The sequence below is a fragment of the Dermacentor albipictus genome, chromosome 1, assembly GCF_038994185.2.
Source record: "Dermacentor albipictus isolate Rhodes 1998 colony chromosome 1, USDA_Dalb.pri_finalv2, whole genome shotgun sequence".
NCBI classification, from domain to species: domain Eukaryota; kingdom Metazoa; phylum Arthropoda; class Arachnida; order Ixodida; family Ixodidae; genus Dermacentor; species Dermacentor albipictus.
This window is the reverse complement of record NC_091821.1, coordinates 332,210,630-332,225,090: the sequence shown is the minus strand read 5'-3', so window position 1 is coordinate 332,225,090 and position 14,461 is coordinate 332,210,630. Positions and strand designations below refer to the sequence as shown.

Here is a 14,461-nt window from a genome sequence, read left to right as displayed (position 1 = left end):
CACACACACACACACACACACACACACACACACACACACACACACACACACACACACACACACACACATGGGCGGGGGGGAGGGGGTTATTGCAGACATCAAAGTACCAGTGTACGTTTCAAAGATATTTTATCACTCAGAAAAATTAAAAGAAAGTAAACGGCGAAAAGGAACTATCTGAAGACATGGCAGCATTTGCATGTTCGCGTAGTAGAGGCGAACGGGATCAATGAATGTCAAATCATTTCAAAAAATTATTCCAGCGAGCGCGTGCTTCGAATAAGCGCTTCCACAAGATTGGACCTCCCTTCGCATCATTGCTATGCGAGTCACACCGTGATCGCTGCAACAGAATCAGAATTCGGGCTACTTAGACGTGCAAGAAGTGCTATACAACTTTAGTGTACACGTATACTAAAGAGGAAGCACCATAATCCGGAAGTGAATTGATATCATAATGTCGGCGCGCGATGCCCTATCCGACGCCAGAGCTTCGTTAAGCCAAGTATTATTTGCATGCAAACTACCACAACACATGAGCAAGAAAAGTGAGATAACTTCCTGCACCGCATGCAAGCACGAGTCAAGTGCCGAATTCGTAGAGAGTTCTAAAACAACGTAGTAGTGCTGAATTGAGGCCCGGACGGCAGGGAACAGGAATTCTGTCAATGAAGACACTGTGCCAATTGCAATTTGTTAAACAGCGCAGAGGAAGGCCTATTATGAGCTGGGAAGTACAGAAGCGAATGTTCAAGTGGAGTTGCTGCAAGAGGATAAGGGAAGGATTAGTGCTCCTAACTGCTTACTCCTAAGTGCTCCGCAACATGGCGGACTTCACACTAGGAGCTGTGTCAAAACTGTCGTAACTAAGAAAAAGAAAGGCGAGTAAACCGCGGTTGACATCGAAGAAGACAAGATATTCTTGGGAGCATTATAATGTACCATGTAGTTGAGGCTGCACTATCTCTGGGATCGGCCAATATTTTTCGTCGAGTAAAGCCACATTTCCGGTTCCGGTTTTGGGCACACGCAGTTTGAACTCGCACATGCGGGTTTAATTACGGCCTTTCTTGCGCTAATTAGGCGTTATCACTGTTCCGTACATAGCTAATCACGCTGATTCGTTGCGTTTCAAGCTTCATTTTGACGCCTTTTTTTCTTATACGTGCACTATAGAAGGCCTCAAATCGCGTTATTTTGACGAGAGTGGTCAGAAAATGGTGGCCAGATACCCAGATCCAACAAACTCCAAATTGATCTCGAGTCGCCAAAGAAGACCGTAAACCACCGACAGTGATATAGCCAATGTAAGTGGACATAGCCGAACGCTCCAAGAAAGCTATGCTCTTTATAAGATGAATGGTTCCCTTGACGGTGTACATTTGTTGTAGTGAGGATGTTTAGGCAGCATTGTTGCTTCATCGCGTAATTCCGCAGAGAATTAACCAGGACATCTGTAGCGGCAGTGTAGGTGGACAGCACGCGTGTCGATGTTGGCGTTCGGCAACAAACACACCCCGCAACTACAAGGGGAGAATACGAGGCTTCGCTTCGGGTATACTCGCATGCTAAGAGCAAAGAAGGGCACGCACTCACGCCTTGATTCCGCTTGTTGCCCAATGCCTGCCGCCATGGCTGAGCCAAACGACATGTGTGACGAAGCGCACCTTCAAAATTTAGCACAGTACAGCGGTATTTCCCGCAGGAAACTCTCTTTTTCTGGGCTTTCACGGTCGAAATTTGGGGCAAGGGCAAACCCCGGATAGTCGCCTTAGGCAGGTGCTACTATCCGCCATGTAGTGCGGAAAAAAGAAAGAAAAGAAAACAAGGGTCTACAACTGTTTGCATCCTGCACCTGCATGGCTTTTGTTACCCGGCTGTTACGCAGTTTTGCAGGCCCAAAACCAGCCGACAGATCTTTCTACGAGTGGTCAGGAAGCGCTGGCAACGGTTTGTCATCTTCGGCGGACAAAATTATCGGCAAATAGGATAAGGCAAAATTATAAAGAGCAAAGGAGGCAGAATGCGAGTGCTACGGGCACACGAGAGTATGCACAGCACGATTTGCTGACGGTCGCTCACGCTGGTGCACATCTAATGCGCCAACAGCATACGCGGGCTATGGTCCTAGTAGCTTCATATGTGAAGTTGTTCTCAAGTCCAGCCGGTCAAATAGGGTCGGGGAGGGGGCACGGAATGAGAGGCGCTGGATGTCTGCTGACATATGTGTAACAGGTGTACTGCAAACGGCAAGCGTGCACCGTTCGTTCCCTCAATATTTCGTTTCGTTTTTACATTGTTTGCCGTATGTTACGCCTATCAGCTGCCAGCCATCTCCTGGCGTCCACAACAGCAGCTTGCCGACTCGGGTGTGAAGTGTAACGGAATTTGTACAATTGTATGACGGGACGTCACACGTCGGCCTTTACATGTGCGGGCTTTTCAAGACGCGCATAGAAAGCTACGCACGAATGCGTCTTGCGCACACAAAGTAGACAACTTGCACATCGTATATTATATTAAGTTGTCGTCGTTCCCCAGATCCGAATCCTTGTACCTTCTTTCCAATGCCCTCCATGCACCAAAAATAAGAAAATTAACTTCAGGATTTTACGCGTGCCAGAACCCCAATCTGATTCCGAGGCTCGCCGTAGTTGGGGGGGACTCTGGATTGACTTTGATCACGCTGCGTTCTTTAACGTACTCCCAATCATTGCACAGGTACACGATCATATTTTGCATTCCGCGTCCACTGCAGGCATGCGGCCTCCACGACGTCGAGCTCAGCAGCGCAACAGCTAACCCGGCGGGTCCCCAAGAATCTGTCGACGATCAGAATGAAGCTTATGAGCGCCAAGGTTCATACAAGTCTACTGTGATGTTGTTAGGATCGTCACGTTGCAAAGCGTGTGACGCGAGGAAGATGGAGGAGACGGTGCATGATGAGCAAACACACAATTATATTAGACGGCACGTGAACACGAAAAAAAAATATCTTAACCTAGACCCACACATACAAGGTTGTTCGTAAGTAGGAAATAATGTAGTCTCACGAGGTTGTGGTTAAGTCTGGAGTGTGGTGACACGTAGAGTCCTTGACGTGAAGCGCTTGTTCGTCGAGTGATGACCGGCGTGGTGGTAGAGCAGACGCAGCAGCACGGGGCAGGAAAAGGTGGACGGCCCGCAGCTCCGTGGACGCGAACAGGCCACTCTGGAGTCTCGAGCAGGCCCCAGGCGCTCGTTTTGATGACGGACGCCCGGTCACCCGAACCTCGCGCGTAGAAGCGGGTTCGAAGCTGCAGCAGGCCGTTCCGGGGTCTCGTGCAAGGCAACGGCCTGAGGCGTTCCCAGTCCCGAAGACGGACGCCCGGTCAGGTGAACCTCGCCAGGAGATGTCGGTTCCGAAGGCCCGGTGGCCCTAGTCGCGCCGGCGTTCGAACGATCTCCGTTGCGCGAGCCCCGTCTCATGCGCTGCACGAGCCTCCTTCCTCTTTCTTTTTCTCCTGTTGAGGACCGCCGCAATGTCGTCTGCTCTTGCGCTCGGTCCTTTTTGTGTACTTCTTCACAATCACCCCCTACTTAAGAAAGTTCTTTCGTTCAAAGAACTTGAGGGTACTCGCTATCTGCTGGTCCACCGTATCACACACGCACCACAATAGCATTAACACTGCACCACAGTTCCGAGCACCGCACACTCGGTACGTTTGAGTAGACATAAGTATTACCACAGTGCGACAGTTCCGAGCACCGCACACTCGGTAAGTAAGAGTACACATAAAGATTACTACAACACTAGAGTTTCGAGCACCGCACACTCGGCATAATGACAACATGAAGAAGTCACAACACCACGATATAAGGTGAAAACAAAAATCCACTAAACTAACATGCCAGCAAATGTTGTTCGACATTAAAGTTACACCCATTTGAAGTTCATGCTTTTGAAACGCCATGTTTAAAACACCATGAGAGAGCGATGCCAATAAACTCGCGTCGGCCGCCGGTTGTTTTCCTTGAAACGGTACGCATGTCGATCATCATTTTCGGTGTCATCAGTCTGACAAGCAGCTGACGCTTTCGGTGATGGCGGGGATATAAGTGGCCGTTCCTCATACTTCTTCAGTAGATTTACATGAAATAGCGCCGTCCTTGTACCGAGGTCAATAACGTAATCGACGTCATTTCTTCTCTCACGTACCGTGAATGGCCCTTTCCACGTAAGAATCAATTTGTTGTTGTCCGAAGGCAGCAGTAGCAGAACCTTGTCTCCTACAGCTAAGTGACGTGGTCTGGTCTTACGGTCGTAGTGCTTCTTCTGTACAAGTTTTGCTTTTTGAAGCTCCTCCTTGGCCAAACGACAAGTGTCTTCAAGACGCTTCCGTAGCTCAACTACATACCCGTATGAGGTTTTTGCATCATCATCAATATGATGACCTGTCCATAATTCTTTCAATATCGCCATGGGTCCTCTGACATAACGGCCATACAACAAGTCGAAGGGTGAAAAACCCAGGCTTGACTGAGGGACTTCTCGATAAGCAAAAAGCAAGGGTGCCAAGTAACGGTCCCATTTTTTCGGGCTTTCTTGACACATTCGTCTTATCATTTGTTTAAGGGTGCCGTTGAACCTCTCCACAAGGCCATTTGCCATCGGATGATATGGAGTTGTTGGCAACTGCGTGAAAGAGAGAAGACGGCTTAGCTCCTTCATCAGGCGTGACGAGAATGATGTGCCTCTGTCACTGATTATCTCCTGTGGGACTCCCACACGAGAGAACATCTCTAGAAGTGCCTCAGCTATTTTTTCTGTTTCAATGCTTGGCAGTGCCACAGCGTCAGGATACCGCGTTGCCATATCGACCATTGTCAGAACGTACTTATTCCCTTTCTCTGACATGGGAGTTAATGGTCCCACAATGTCAATGGCAACTCTCTGAAACGGGGTATCAATGACGGGAGTACTTCCCAATGGTACTCGACCTATTAGATGTTTAGGAAAAGTCCTCTGGCACGTATCGCACGATTTAACAAATCGCGTGATGTCTGATTGGAATCCAGGCCAGTAGAACACTTCGCTCACACGGTCTGTGGTTCGCTTTATTCCTTGATGTCCGGCCAGGATCCCTTCGTGAGCCATTTTCATCACAAAATGACGAAGGCTTCTGGGTACGACAAGCTGTTCCATTTGTTTCTTTGACCGCAGTGTGTATCTTCGGTAAAGAATTCCCTCCTTTATAAAGAATTGGACGTCGGCGAACCTAGTCTTCATCTCTTTGTCCACTGCTTCAAAGCATTTACGTAGACTGCTGTCCTCCCTTTGCCTGCTTTTCAAGTCGATTGGGCTGATGTCTAGGGGGTTTATAGCTAGTACTGGTAATGAAGGCGGACTTGATCTTGGCTGTCTGGTTGTCGCCGCCACTTCCGACTTGTCCCTGGTTTCACCAGCAGCCGATGATAAAATGTCAGGAGAGATGGATTCATTGGTAGAACAGTTTCCACCTTCTGCTCTAAATGATTCATCTGCAGTGCTCGGTGTATAAAGATGTCTTTTCCATCCATTGTCAGGATTGGAGGCGTTCCGTACACCTTTCACATTTCCCAGGACAATATCATATAAAGGGTTGTCCATGCATAAAACCCGAGTCTTGCCTGTGAAGAATGGTGACGCGGTTTCCACGGTTGCTTCAGGTAGCTTCAACACTCTTCTGTCCAGAAGACAGACCGAGGAAGTTTTTCCTGTCAGCTTACTATCTGGTACAAGGGACCTCTTGACAATAATAGAGTCACATCCTGTATCTCGCAAGACAGTAGCGGGATGTCCTTCAAGCACACCTTCGGCAGTAGGCATAGACTTTTCGTCGTGTTTACGCGTCTGCGTTCTCCCGCGTTCCAAACTTCCGGGAACTCTACGCAAGGTCTGTGTCTCTTCGGTCACTGCCTTGGACATGTCTACTTGTTGCATCGAGCACGAAGCCTTCTCGGTACTGTTGCCTTTTTTCGGGCAGTCACCTGTCTTATGCCCAGTACGGCGGCACATTCCACAGAAAGATGTATTTGTATTTGGACCCTTCGTATTGGTCCAGTAACCAGCAGCTCTGTGACCACGCTTACCACAAAGAAAGCAGCGTGGTCTTTCCTTCTCTTCTTGTCGCTCAGGAGTTCGAGCTTGACCTGGTGGCTTGCTAGGTTCTCTCTCGTTTTTACCTTTGCCAAGGTTGACTAATCCTTGCGCCTCCAGGTAGTGATCAGTAGCTTCCGCTAGCTTGTCAAGTCCCTGACAGTTCCTTTCTCTTAAAAAGACTGCCAGTTTCTCATGACAAGTCATCAGGAACTGTTCTGAGACAATCTTGTCCCGCAGAGCATCGTATGTCCGGTCTGTATTGGCCATTTCTTGCCAGTGGTCGAAGTATCCTAATAGACGACCGGCGAACTGTCTACCAGTTTCGGAATTATCGGGTTTCGCTGACCGAAACTTCCTTCGCTAGCCTTCCTCCGTGAACCTGAAGCGTTGCAAAAGCGTTTGTTTTAGTGTCGCATAGTCCATGGCATGATCCGGTGCCATTCTGCCGACAACACTTAGAGCTACGCCTGTCAAACAGAGGCTCAGCGATAGGGCCCATTTGTCTTGTGGCCAGCCCTGGCTCGTTGCGACGCGCTCAAATCGTTGAATATATGCGTCCAACTCATCGCGTTCTTCGTTAAATGGTGGGATTAGCTTGTGCGGACTTTGGTAGCTCTCGGTAGCACCTGCGTGCACTCTCTCTGTAAGTTGCCCAGTAGTCATGCTACCTGCTGTCGCATCTAACTCCCTCAACTTTAACTTGAGCTCGAGCACTTCCCTTTCAGCCTTTAATCTAGCTAGCGCTTCGGCATCAGCTTCTTTTGCTGCATTGCGTTCAGCCAGGCGTGCTTCACGCGCTTCTCTTTCGCGTGCGCGCTCTTCGTCTACCCATTGTTTCAGTGCCGGGCCAGTCAACCCCAGTTCTTTTCCAATTGCCGTAAGCTTGTCTGTCTCCATCCTCATTCATCAGACACGCATATGCAATGTGCTGCTCTTCTCGATAGCGTAAGAGCAGTCCTGTCGTGGACGCCAGATATGTGATGTTGTTAGGATCGTCACGTTGCAAAGCGTGTGACGCGAGGAAGATGGAGGAGACGGTGCATGATGAGCAAACACACAATTATATTAGACGGCACGTGAACACGAAAAAAAAAATATCTTAACCTAGACCCACACATACAAGGTTGTTCGTAAGTAGGAAATAATGTAGTCTCACGAGGTTGTGGTTAAGTCTGGAGTGTGGTGACACGTAGAGTCCTTGACGTGAAACGCTTGTTCGTCGAGTGATGACCGGCGTGGTGGTAGAGCAGACGCAGCAGCACGGGGCAGGAAAAGGTGGACGGCCCGCAGCTCCGTGGACGCGAACAGGCCACTCTGGAGTCTCGAGCAGGCCCCAGGCGCTCGTTTTGATGACGGACGCCCGGTCACCCGAACCTCGCGCGTAGAAGCGGGTTCGAAGCTGCAGCAGGCCGTTCCGGGGTCTCGTGCAAGGCAACGGCCTGAGGCGTTCCCAGTCCCGAAGACGGACGCCCGGTCAGGTGAACCTCGCCAGGAGATGTCGGTTCCGAAGGCCCGGTGGCCCTAGTCGCGCCGGCGTTCGAACGATCTCCGTTGCGCGAGCCCCGTCTCATGCGCTGCACGAGCCTCCTTCCTCTTTCTTTTTCTCCTGTTGAGGACCGCCGCAATGTCGTCTGCTCTTGCGCTCGGTCCTTTTTGTGTACTTCTTCACATCTACACAAGGAAAAACCGAAGACATATATATATATATATATATATATATATATATATATATATATATATATGCTGCATGAAGTTACGCGCTGTGCTGTTTTAGCGTTTTACGTAAGCTCAGTAACGCCTTCGATCTGCCGTTTGCTGTAACAGGGCGGGAAATTATGGAGTGCACGTGGGGAACAAGCCATTCGACAGCTGAGTTAACTCGGGTATTTACTGTAAAGAAAATGCTGAGACGTCTGCCTGGACCGGCGCGTTCCCGCAGCGCCACGGTTCTATTCAGCATTAATTGCGGTAAAGGAGGTGGGTAGAAAAGATAAGGGAGAAAATAACGATGGCGATTAGATTAACTTATGCATCCGATACATACGCGTCACACAGAACAGCATGCCAAAGTTGACCCGGACATCATGAAACTAAAGGAGTTTGCGCATATTCGACATTTCTATTAAGTATACGATCGACCAGGCCCTGCGCTATTCGAACTTGTCGAATATTCGTTCTTAAAACACTTATTACAGGCTCGAGAGAGAAAGAACGCTAGACGCGAGGGCTGTTCCGAATGATTCTGCTGCAGGATAGCTGCAGTTAATTGTTGCGCAGAGGCACTTCAGTTATTTCTGAGCGAACGCGCGTGACAGATGACACCTGCTCAATCACTTCCAGTCATTCATTAAGAACGGCTCGATTTTCGGCAGCATATATGCGAATCTGTTCCGATTTATTATCTGGCTTACCGCGTTTGTATCTCGTCAAAACAATGTGCGGTGATGTAGTACCTCACTTCTCTCCTTCAGCGAACACTGTACATTCGTGCGTATGGAAGCATGCTATTCCCTCGTTAAATTACTGTCATTGCCATGGTGCTCCAGATTATTTAAACCAGCTGTTTATCCCTTAGAAGCTCCCCAGTTGCCCGGATTAGTTTTCACATTGTGAGCGTCCTTGGTATTCCGCCCCTAATCGGAATGAGGCCGTCGCGGCAGGCAGTCTGACTCAGTGGCAGAAGGTTACCGCAGCGGTTTTCAACGTGTGTGACAGCTTCAAGGAGCGCAAAAATGAGAAACGCGGATCCAAAACATGGAGATTGTTTACTACCGCAGCAACGAAGAGCAAGTGGAACCGGCTGAAAAGCGCTTGCATACACGGGACGGCGGTTAGTCCCCTTCGACGCTTGACGCTTATAGGAGCGAAAGGCCGTTGACTCGCACCGACCTCGTCCCCACTGTCCGTCGCCAAGGCGCTTATGGCTCTCCCTCTCACCTTCGCACAACTATTGTAAAGAACGTGCGTTCTGCTTTGGCAGGCAAGCCGGGGTCGCTCAACGCCGGCTGACCGATGGCAGCGGAAGGCGGTGCCGCAAGCAGGGTGCGGGGATGAGCGGAAGCGCCCGCAGCTGGTGCCACTGCTCGACCTCGGCGACCGAACCCTGACCGAGAAAAATATAGTTTGCAAGAACTGCGCTCCCCGCCCGCCGAACGAGGTTCGATGAAATGGACAATGGTACGTTGTCGGGCGGCCCATCGGAAATGGCCCTTCTCCCTACGGAAGTGCAAGGAAACGCAGCCACGAGGGGAAAAGTAACTCACTGCGGTAATGGAAACTTTTACCGTGTGAGAGTTCTAGCTGTTTACGTATGGTACGCATCAGTAACACCAGTGCTGGTGGCGACACTTTGCTCTTTGTTCAATGACAATATGACAAAAAAAAAAGTTTTTTTTGTGTGTGTTCCACGCTGTTCTTGCCCAAGGTAAATAAAAGAGCCACAATATATTCCTGATAACATTGCTGCCGATGTCCTTGTGAAAGTAGCTAAATACAACATGACCCATCATTGCAATCATGCAGAAAGAAAAGTGAGAGCTGTGAGGGAGGGAGTGTCACGTGATAGAGCTGAAGCAAGAAAAAGTCGACCCACCACGTGATTACACTCTTAGAAAAATTTACACCCTTTGGGGCTTATCTTGTCCCACAACAATAATCGTCATCCGTCTTGGCCGCGTTTCCTTTCTCTAACGCGGCGAGCCCGGTACTTCCCAGTCACGAACGGCATGCGCGTTATCAGTGTGACGCAGCATTCTCGACAGGAAAGTAGCGAGCGCCGAGTTTTCAGGAAAGGAAACGCAAGCAAGGCAGATGACGATTATTGTTGTGGGACAAATTTACACCCCAAAGGGTGCAACAGTTTTAAGAGTGTATACGTCGCGGTAGCACCTACCGCAATAAGAAACGATATTCAGGCGACTTCCTGGGCGGTGCCATGTTTGACCACATGGTGACTAGTCCAATGCTTTCCTCAGCTGCTTCGTTTGCCTTTGACTTTACAATGGATGTACACGACGCCGGTGCAACACTGCAAACCTGTTTCGGCGGTTATCGTAGACGGTGACTAGGTGGACGACATGCGAAGCAGTGGCCACAGCTTCAGCGGACATGTAAGCGCTTCCGGAGCTCATTACGCTTTGCCCAAACGGTGCGTGCAGCGTATACGGTGCTTAACTGCACTAAAAGCGGGGCTAAAAATACATTTCGAGCTATCCTAACTTTCCGCTTACGAATTGAATCACTATCATTAGCTATTCGTTCTTTATTCAGCGAATACTTTTAAGCCGTGGCTCGTCACGTTTCACTCAGTGTAACGAAGAGTAGCCTGCGCCTCAGCACCATCGCTACTGGTATGAGCTTGTGGTTGCTGTCCTTGGCGGAACGCTTGTGACTGCTACCCATTCGCCTGCGTCCGTTGCTAATAAACCTCTTAGCAAGTGGTGGACGTGCTGGGTTTCGACTACCCTGCAACTTCGGAGTCGCACTCTACCCCCAATCATGCCCGACGACGCATGCACTCCTCCACCTCCTCCAACGGCGCCGCACACCCTTGTTTGTGCCGGTGCCTTGCGTCAGCGAGATCCCCCTATCTTTTCCGGCACAGATGACAACGACGTTGAAGATTGGATCTCCTCTCATGAGCGAGTGAGTGCCCATAACCAGTGGGACGATGTTACCAAGTTGAGAAACGTTGCATTATATCTTACGGACATTGCGAAACTATGGTTTCTAAACCATGAAGCCGACCTCACATCGTGGTTGGTCTTCAAGACCCAAGTTTTCGGTCGGCCAGCAGTACAAAAGCTATGTGCAGAACAGCGTTTGCGCACACGATCCCAATTGAGAGGTCGGAGAGAACTTCACGAGCTACATTGAGGACATTGTTGACCTTTGCAAACGGGTGAACGCGTCGATGTCAGAGGAGGAGAAGATCAAACATATAATGAAGGGTATTGAGGACGACGCGTTTCAAAGGTATTATCGAAGAGTCCTCACACTTTCGTTGAAGTGACAAAATTTTGTCAGAGTTACGACGAGTTGTGCAGGCAACGGCTTCACACCCGGCGTCCCGCTACGACCGCCGACTCTCTGTCAAGGCTTGGAGTCGATGAAAACTATGCTATTCACAAAAATTCTGGAGTTCACTCGCGCAGAGGTCGCCTGCCAGCTATTTTTGATGTATTCTGTCCCGGAACCACCACCAACTTTCCCTCCTACGATCCGCGACATCATGCAAGATCAAGTCTCTCAAGCCGTTCCTAGAGCCGCTGAGCAGACACCCATCACTGCACCTCTCACTTACGCTGAAGCAGTATCCCGATCTCGTCCACAAACGCTCTTGCCGCCCTCTATGCATCGACCGCCGGCATTTTTGCCGCCATCTATATGCCGCTGCCCGACCGACAGCATTTTCTGACTCCTCAACCATGGCTCGGGCCTTAGCCCCACCAGTGGCGCACCTTCGATGACCGTCCAATATGTTTTGCTTGTGGTGGTGCTGGTCACGTGGCGCGCCATTGTCGTCGTTGCATGCTTCCTCTTCGGAACATCCGGCGAGCGCCACCTTTCCCCGCTCAGTTTTATTCTTCGCCTTCCAGCCTTCATACCTCTTCCTTTTCCCCTGACCGCCCAACCGCGTCTACCCGCTGCTCACCATCTCTACGTCGTCGCTCGCTTTCTCCGATGAGGCACCGTCCCGTGTACACCGAGCAGGAAAGCTGATGGCCTCAGTTCCCGAGGCACGAACTGCGCCCACGTCGCAATGCCTAAGTCTTCGTCCCTCTCCAGCCAACGTAATTGAAGTGTCTGTCGAAGGAATCGCCATCCTGGCACTTGTGGATGCAGGAGCCGCCGTATCCGTAATTTCCGCCGCACACTACGAAAGGTTTTGACGCCTCTCTCCGACTTCTCCCTTCGAACCGCGAACGCTCAAAATATTACGCCTCTTGCTGCCTGCACTGCTCGCGTCTTCATTCAAGGACTACTGTGTACCGTCGAATTCGTCGTGCTGCCCTCGTGTTCCCATGACATTATATTAGGCTGGGACTTCCTTGCAAATAATAACGCCGTTATTGACTGTTGCCACGCCGAATTCGAACCTTCTGCACTTCCCGACCTTGAGACTATCGAAAACCGCCCTTCTAGTGCTAAACGGTTTGTGTCCGAAGACCATTATGCCTCCCCTCCATGCTCTTTCCTCCTTGTGCCTGTGTCATACGCTACTGCTTCTGATGGCACTGCTCTCTTTACGCCCTCTGAGGTGTTCATTTGCCGCAGATGTTCTCCGCTGCCCTTTGCTCTCCTTACGCTTCGCAGTGGCGTAACGCAAATGGTCGTCGACAATCGCATGGCTTGCCTTCACCTTTATTTCATGGTGAATGACTAGGCCTCGTTCTTCCGATCGACCCCTTCTGCATCTTTGACGCTCCTGCCGTTTCTACTTCTGCGAACCTTAACGCACTCACTTGTGACCCTGCGGTTGATCAGTCACTCCTCGACGCTTTCCACCGCTCCATCGACGATGGAACGTCATCTTAAGGACGAAGCCAGCTTGTCGCCATCCTGCAGTTCTGCGCTTCTTTCGACAGCCGTGCTTCTGCTTTGGGCCGCATATCTACCGTTTTTCACCAGATAGATACTGGCAGTCATGAACCTCTACGGCAACGCCCTTAATTACCGAGTATCCGCCTCTGAGTGCTGTGTCATTGACCACCAGGTTGCTGTCATGGTCAGGCGTGGCGTTGTGCAGCCTTCAAACAGTCCCTGGGCATCACCGGTCGTTCTCGTTAAGAAAAAGGATGGCTCTGTTCGATTCTGCGTCGATTACCGACGTCTGAACAAGAAAACGCGCAAGGACGTTTACCCGTTACCGCGCATCGACGACGCTCTCGACTGCTTGCAGGGAACGGAGTTCTTTTCTTCACTGGATTTACGTTCCGGATACTGGCAAGTCCCTTTGGCACCATGTGATTGAACTAAAACAGCATTTGTAACACCTGACGGATTATACGAATTCACCATAATGCCTTTCGGCCTGTCTAACGCTCCAGCCACTTTTGAGAGAATGATGGATAATAGTTTACGCGGCCTCAAATGGAACACATGTCTATGCTACCTGGATGACGTAGTTGTCTTTTCCGCTGATTTCCGAACACATCTCAGCCGCCTCGAGCACGTTCTGAAATATCTTACTCACGCGGGACTTCAACTCAAGTTAAAGAAATGTTGTTTCCACGCCTGAGAGCTCACTATTCTTGGCCATGTATCGCGAGACGGCATCCTTCCGGATCCAGCCAAGCTCCGCGCTGTCACCAACTTTCCACAACCAAAGAAGTTAAAGGAGCCTCAAAGTTTCCTTGGTTTATGCTCCTACTTCCGACGTTTCATTCGAAATTTCGATTCCATAAGTGCACCCCTGACAGCCCTTATAAGTGGCGACAAAGAACTTTCCGCTTGGTCACCCACCTGCGCTGACGCCTTCACGAAATTACGCCACCTGCTAACCTCGCCACCTATCCTCCGCCACTTCAGTCCTGCAGCCCCCACAGAGGTCCACACGGATGCCAGCGGCGTCGGACTCGGCGCCGTACTCGAACGAAAAGCGGGGTTTGAAGAATATGTCGTTGCCTACGCGAGCCGAACTCTAGCAAAGGACGAGGCTAAGATTTCGCTTGCAGAAGCTGGCTCCGTGATGTCAGGCTCCCATCCCAGTTTCTTTCATTCTTACGTGATTGCAGTAGTTGATTTGCGCACCACGGGGGTTGCACTCAGTGTCACAAGATGGCGCGACCAGCGCTGCTACTGTAAAGCCCCTGAAACTTCGTAAACTAGCGGCACGCTTTGACGAATATCGCCTCCTCCTCGCGCGCTCTGGCCGACGCCGCGTCGCTATTGGCCTAATAGCATCACGTAGGCCCTCGCGCCGTGCTTCAGCGCCATTTTTGCTCGAGAAGAGTCTACGGAGTGGCGAGGAGCGCATGTTGGCGCCGTTGCTACGCTCGAGCAGTGTAGGCGGCGCAACGGTCGAGGAGGGAGCGTTAGAGGAGAAACAAGTGAAGGCGGAGGAGGAGAGTGTCGCTACTTTACGAAGTTTAAGGGGTTTTATGCTACTGACGTTTTACGTCTGTGGTTGTCGTAGACCTTAGCAGCAGCGCTGGTGGCGCCATCTTGTGACAATGAGTTCAAACAGAGCGCACAGAACTACAACCAGGATCCTTCAATACTTTACTACAACTAAGGATCATGTGCCAGTTAGCTGCTGGCATAAAAGCATTGGATGCAACATAATTCACAGCTAGTGACTCTTTTCCTTTGACGAGAACAGTCACGCAACTTAGAACT

General features: G+C 50.4%; 1 protein-coding gene across 1 annotated transcript in view; it reads right to left on the bottom strand.

The window, feature by feature from the left end:
- Positions 1-2,940: 2,940 nt before the first annotated feature.
- The window catches only part of LOC135909964 (histidine protein methyltransferase 1 homolog), a 33,588-nt gene continuing 22,067 nt past the window's right edge, over positions 2,941-14,461 (bottom strand). Inside the window, exon 8 of the mRNA XM_070531683.1 lies at positions 2,941-7,792. The gene's annotated coding sequence lies outside the window, so the exon portion shown is untranslated. The remainder of the gene's footprint in view (positions 7,793-14,461) is intronic.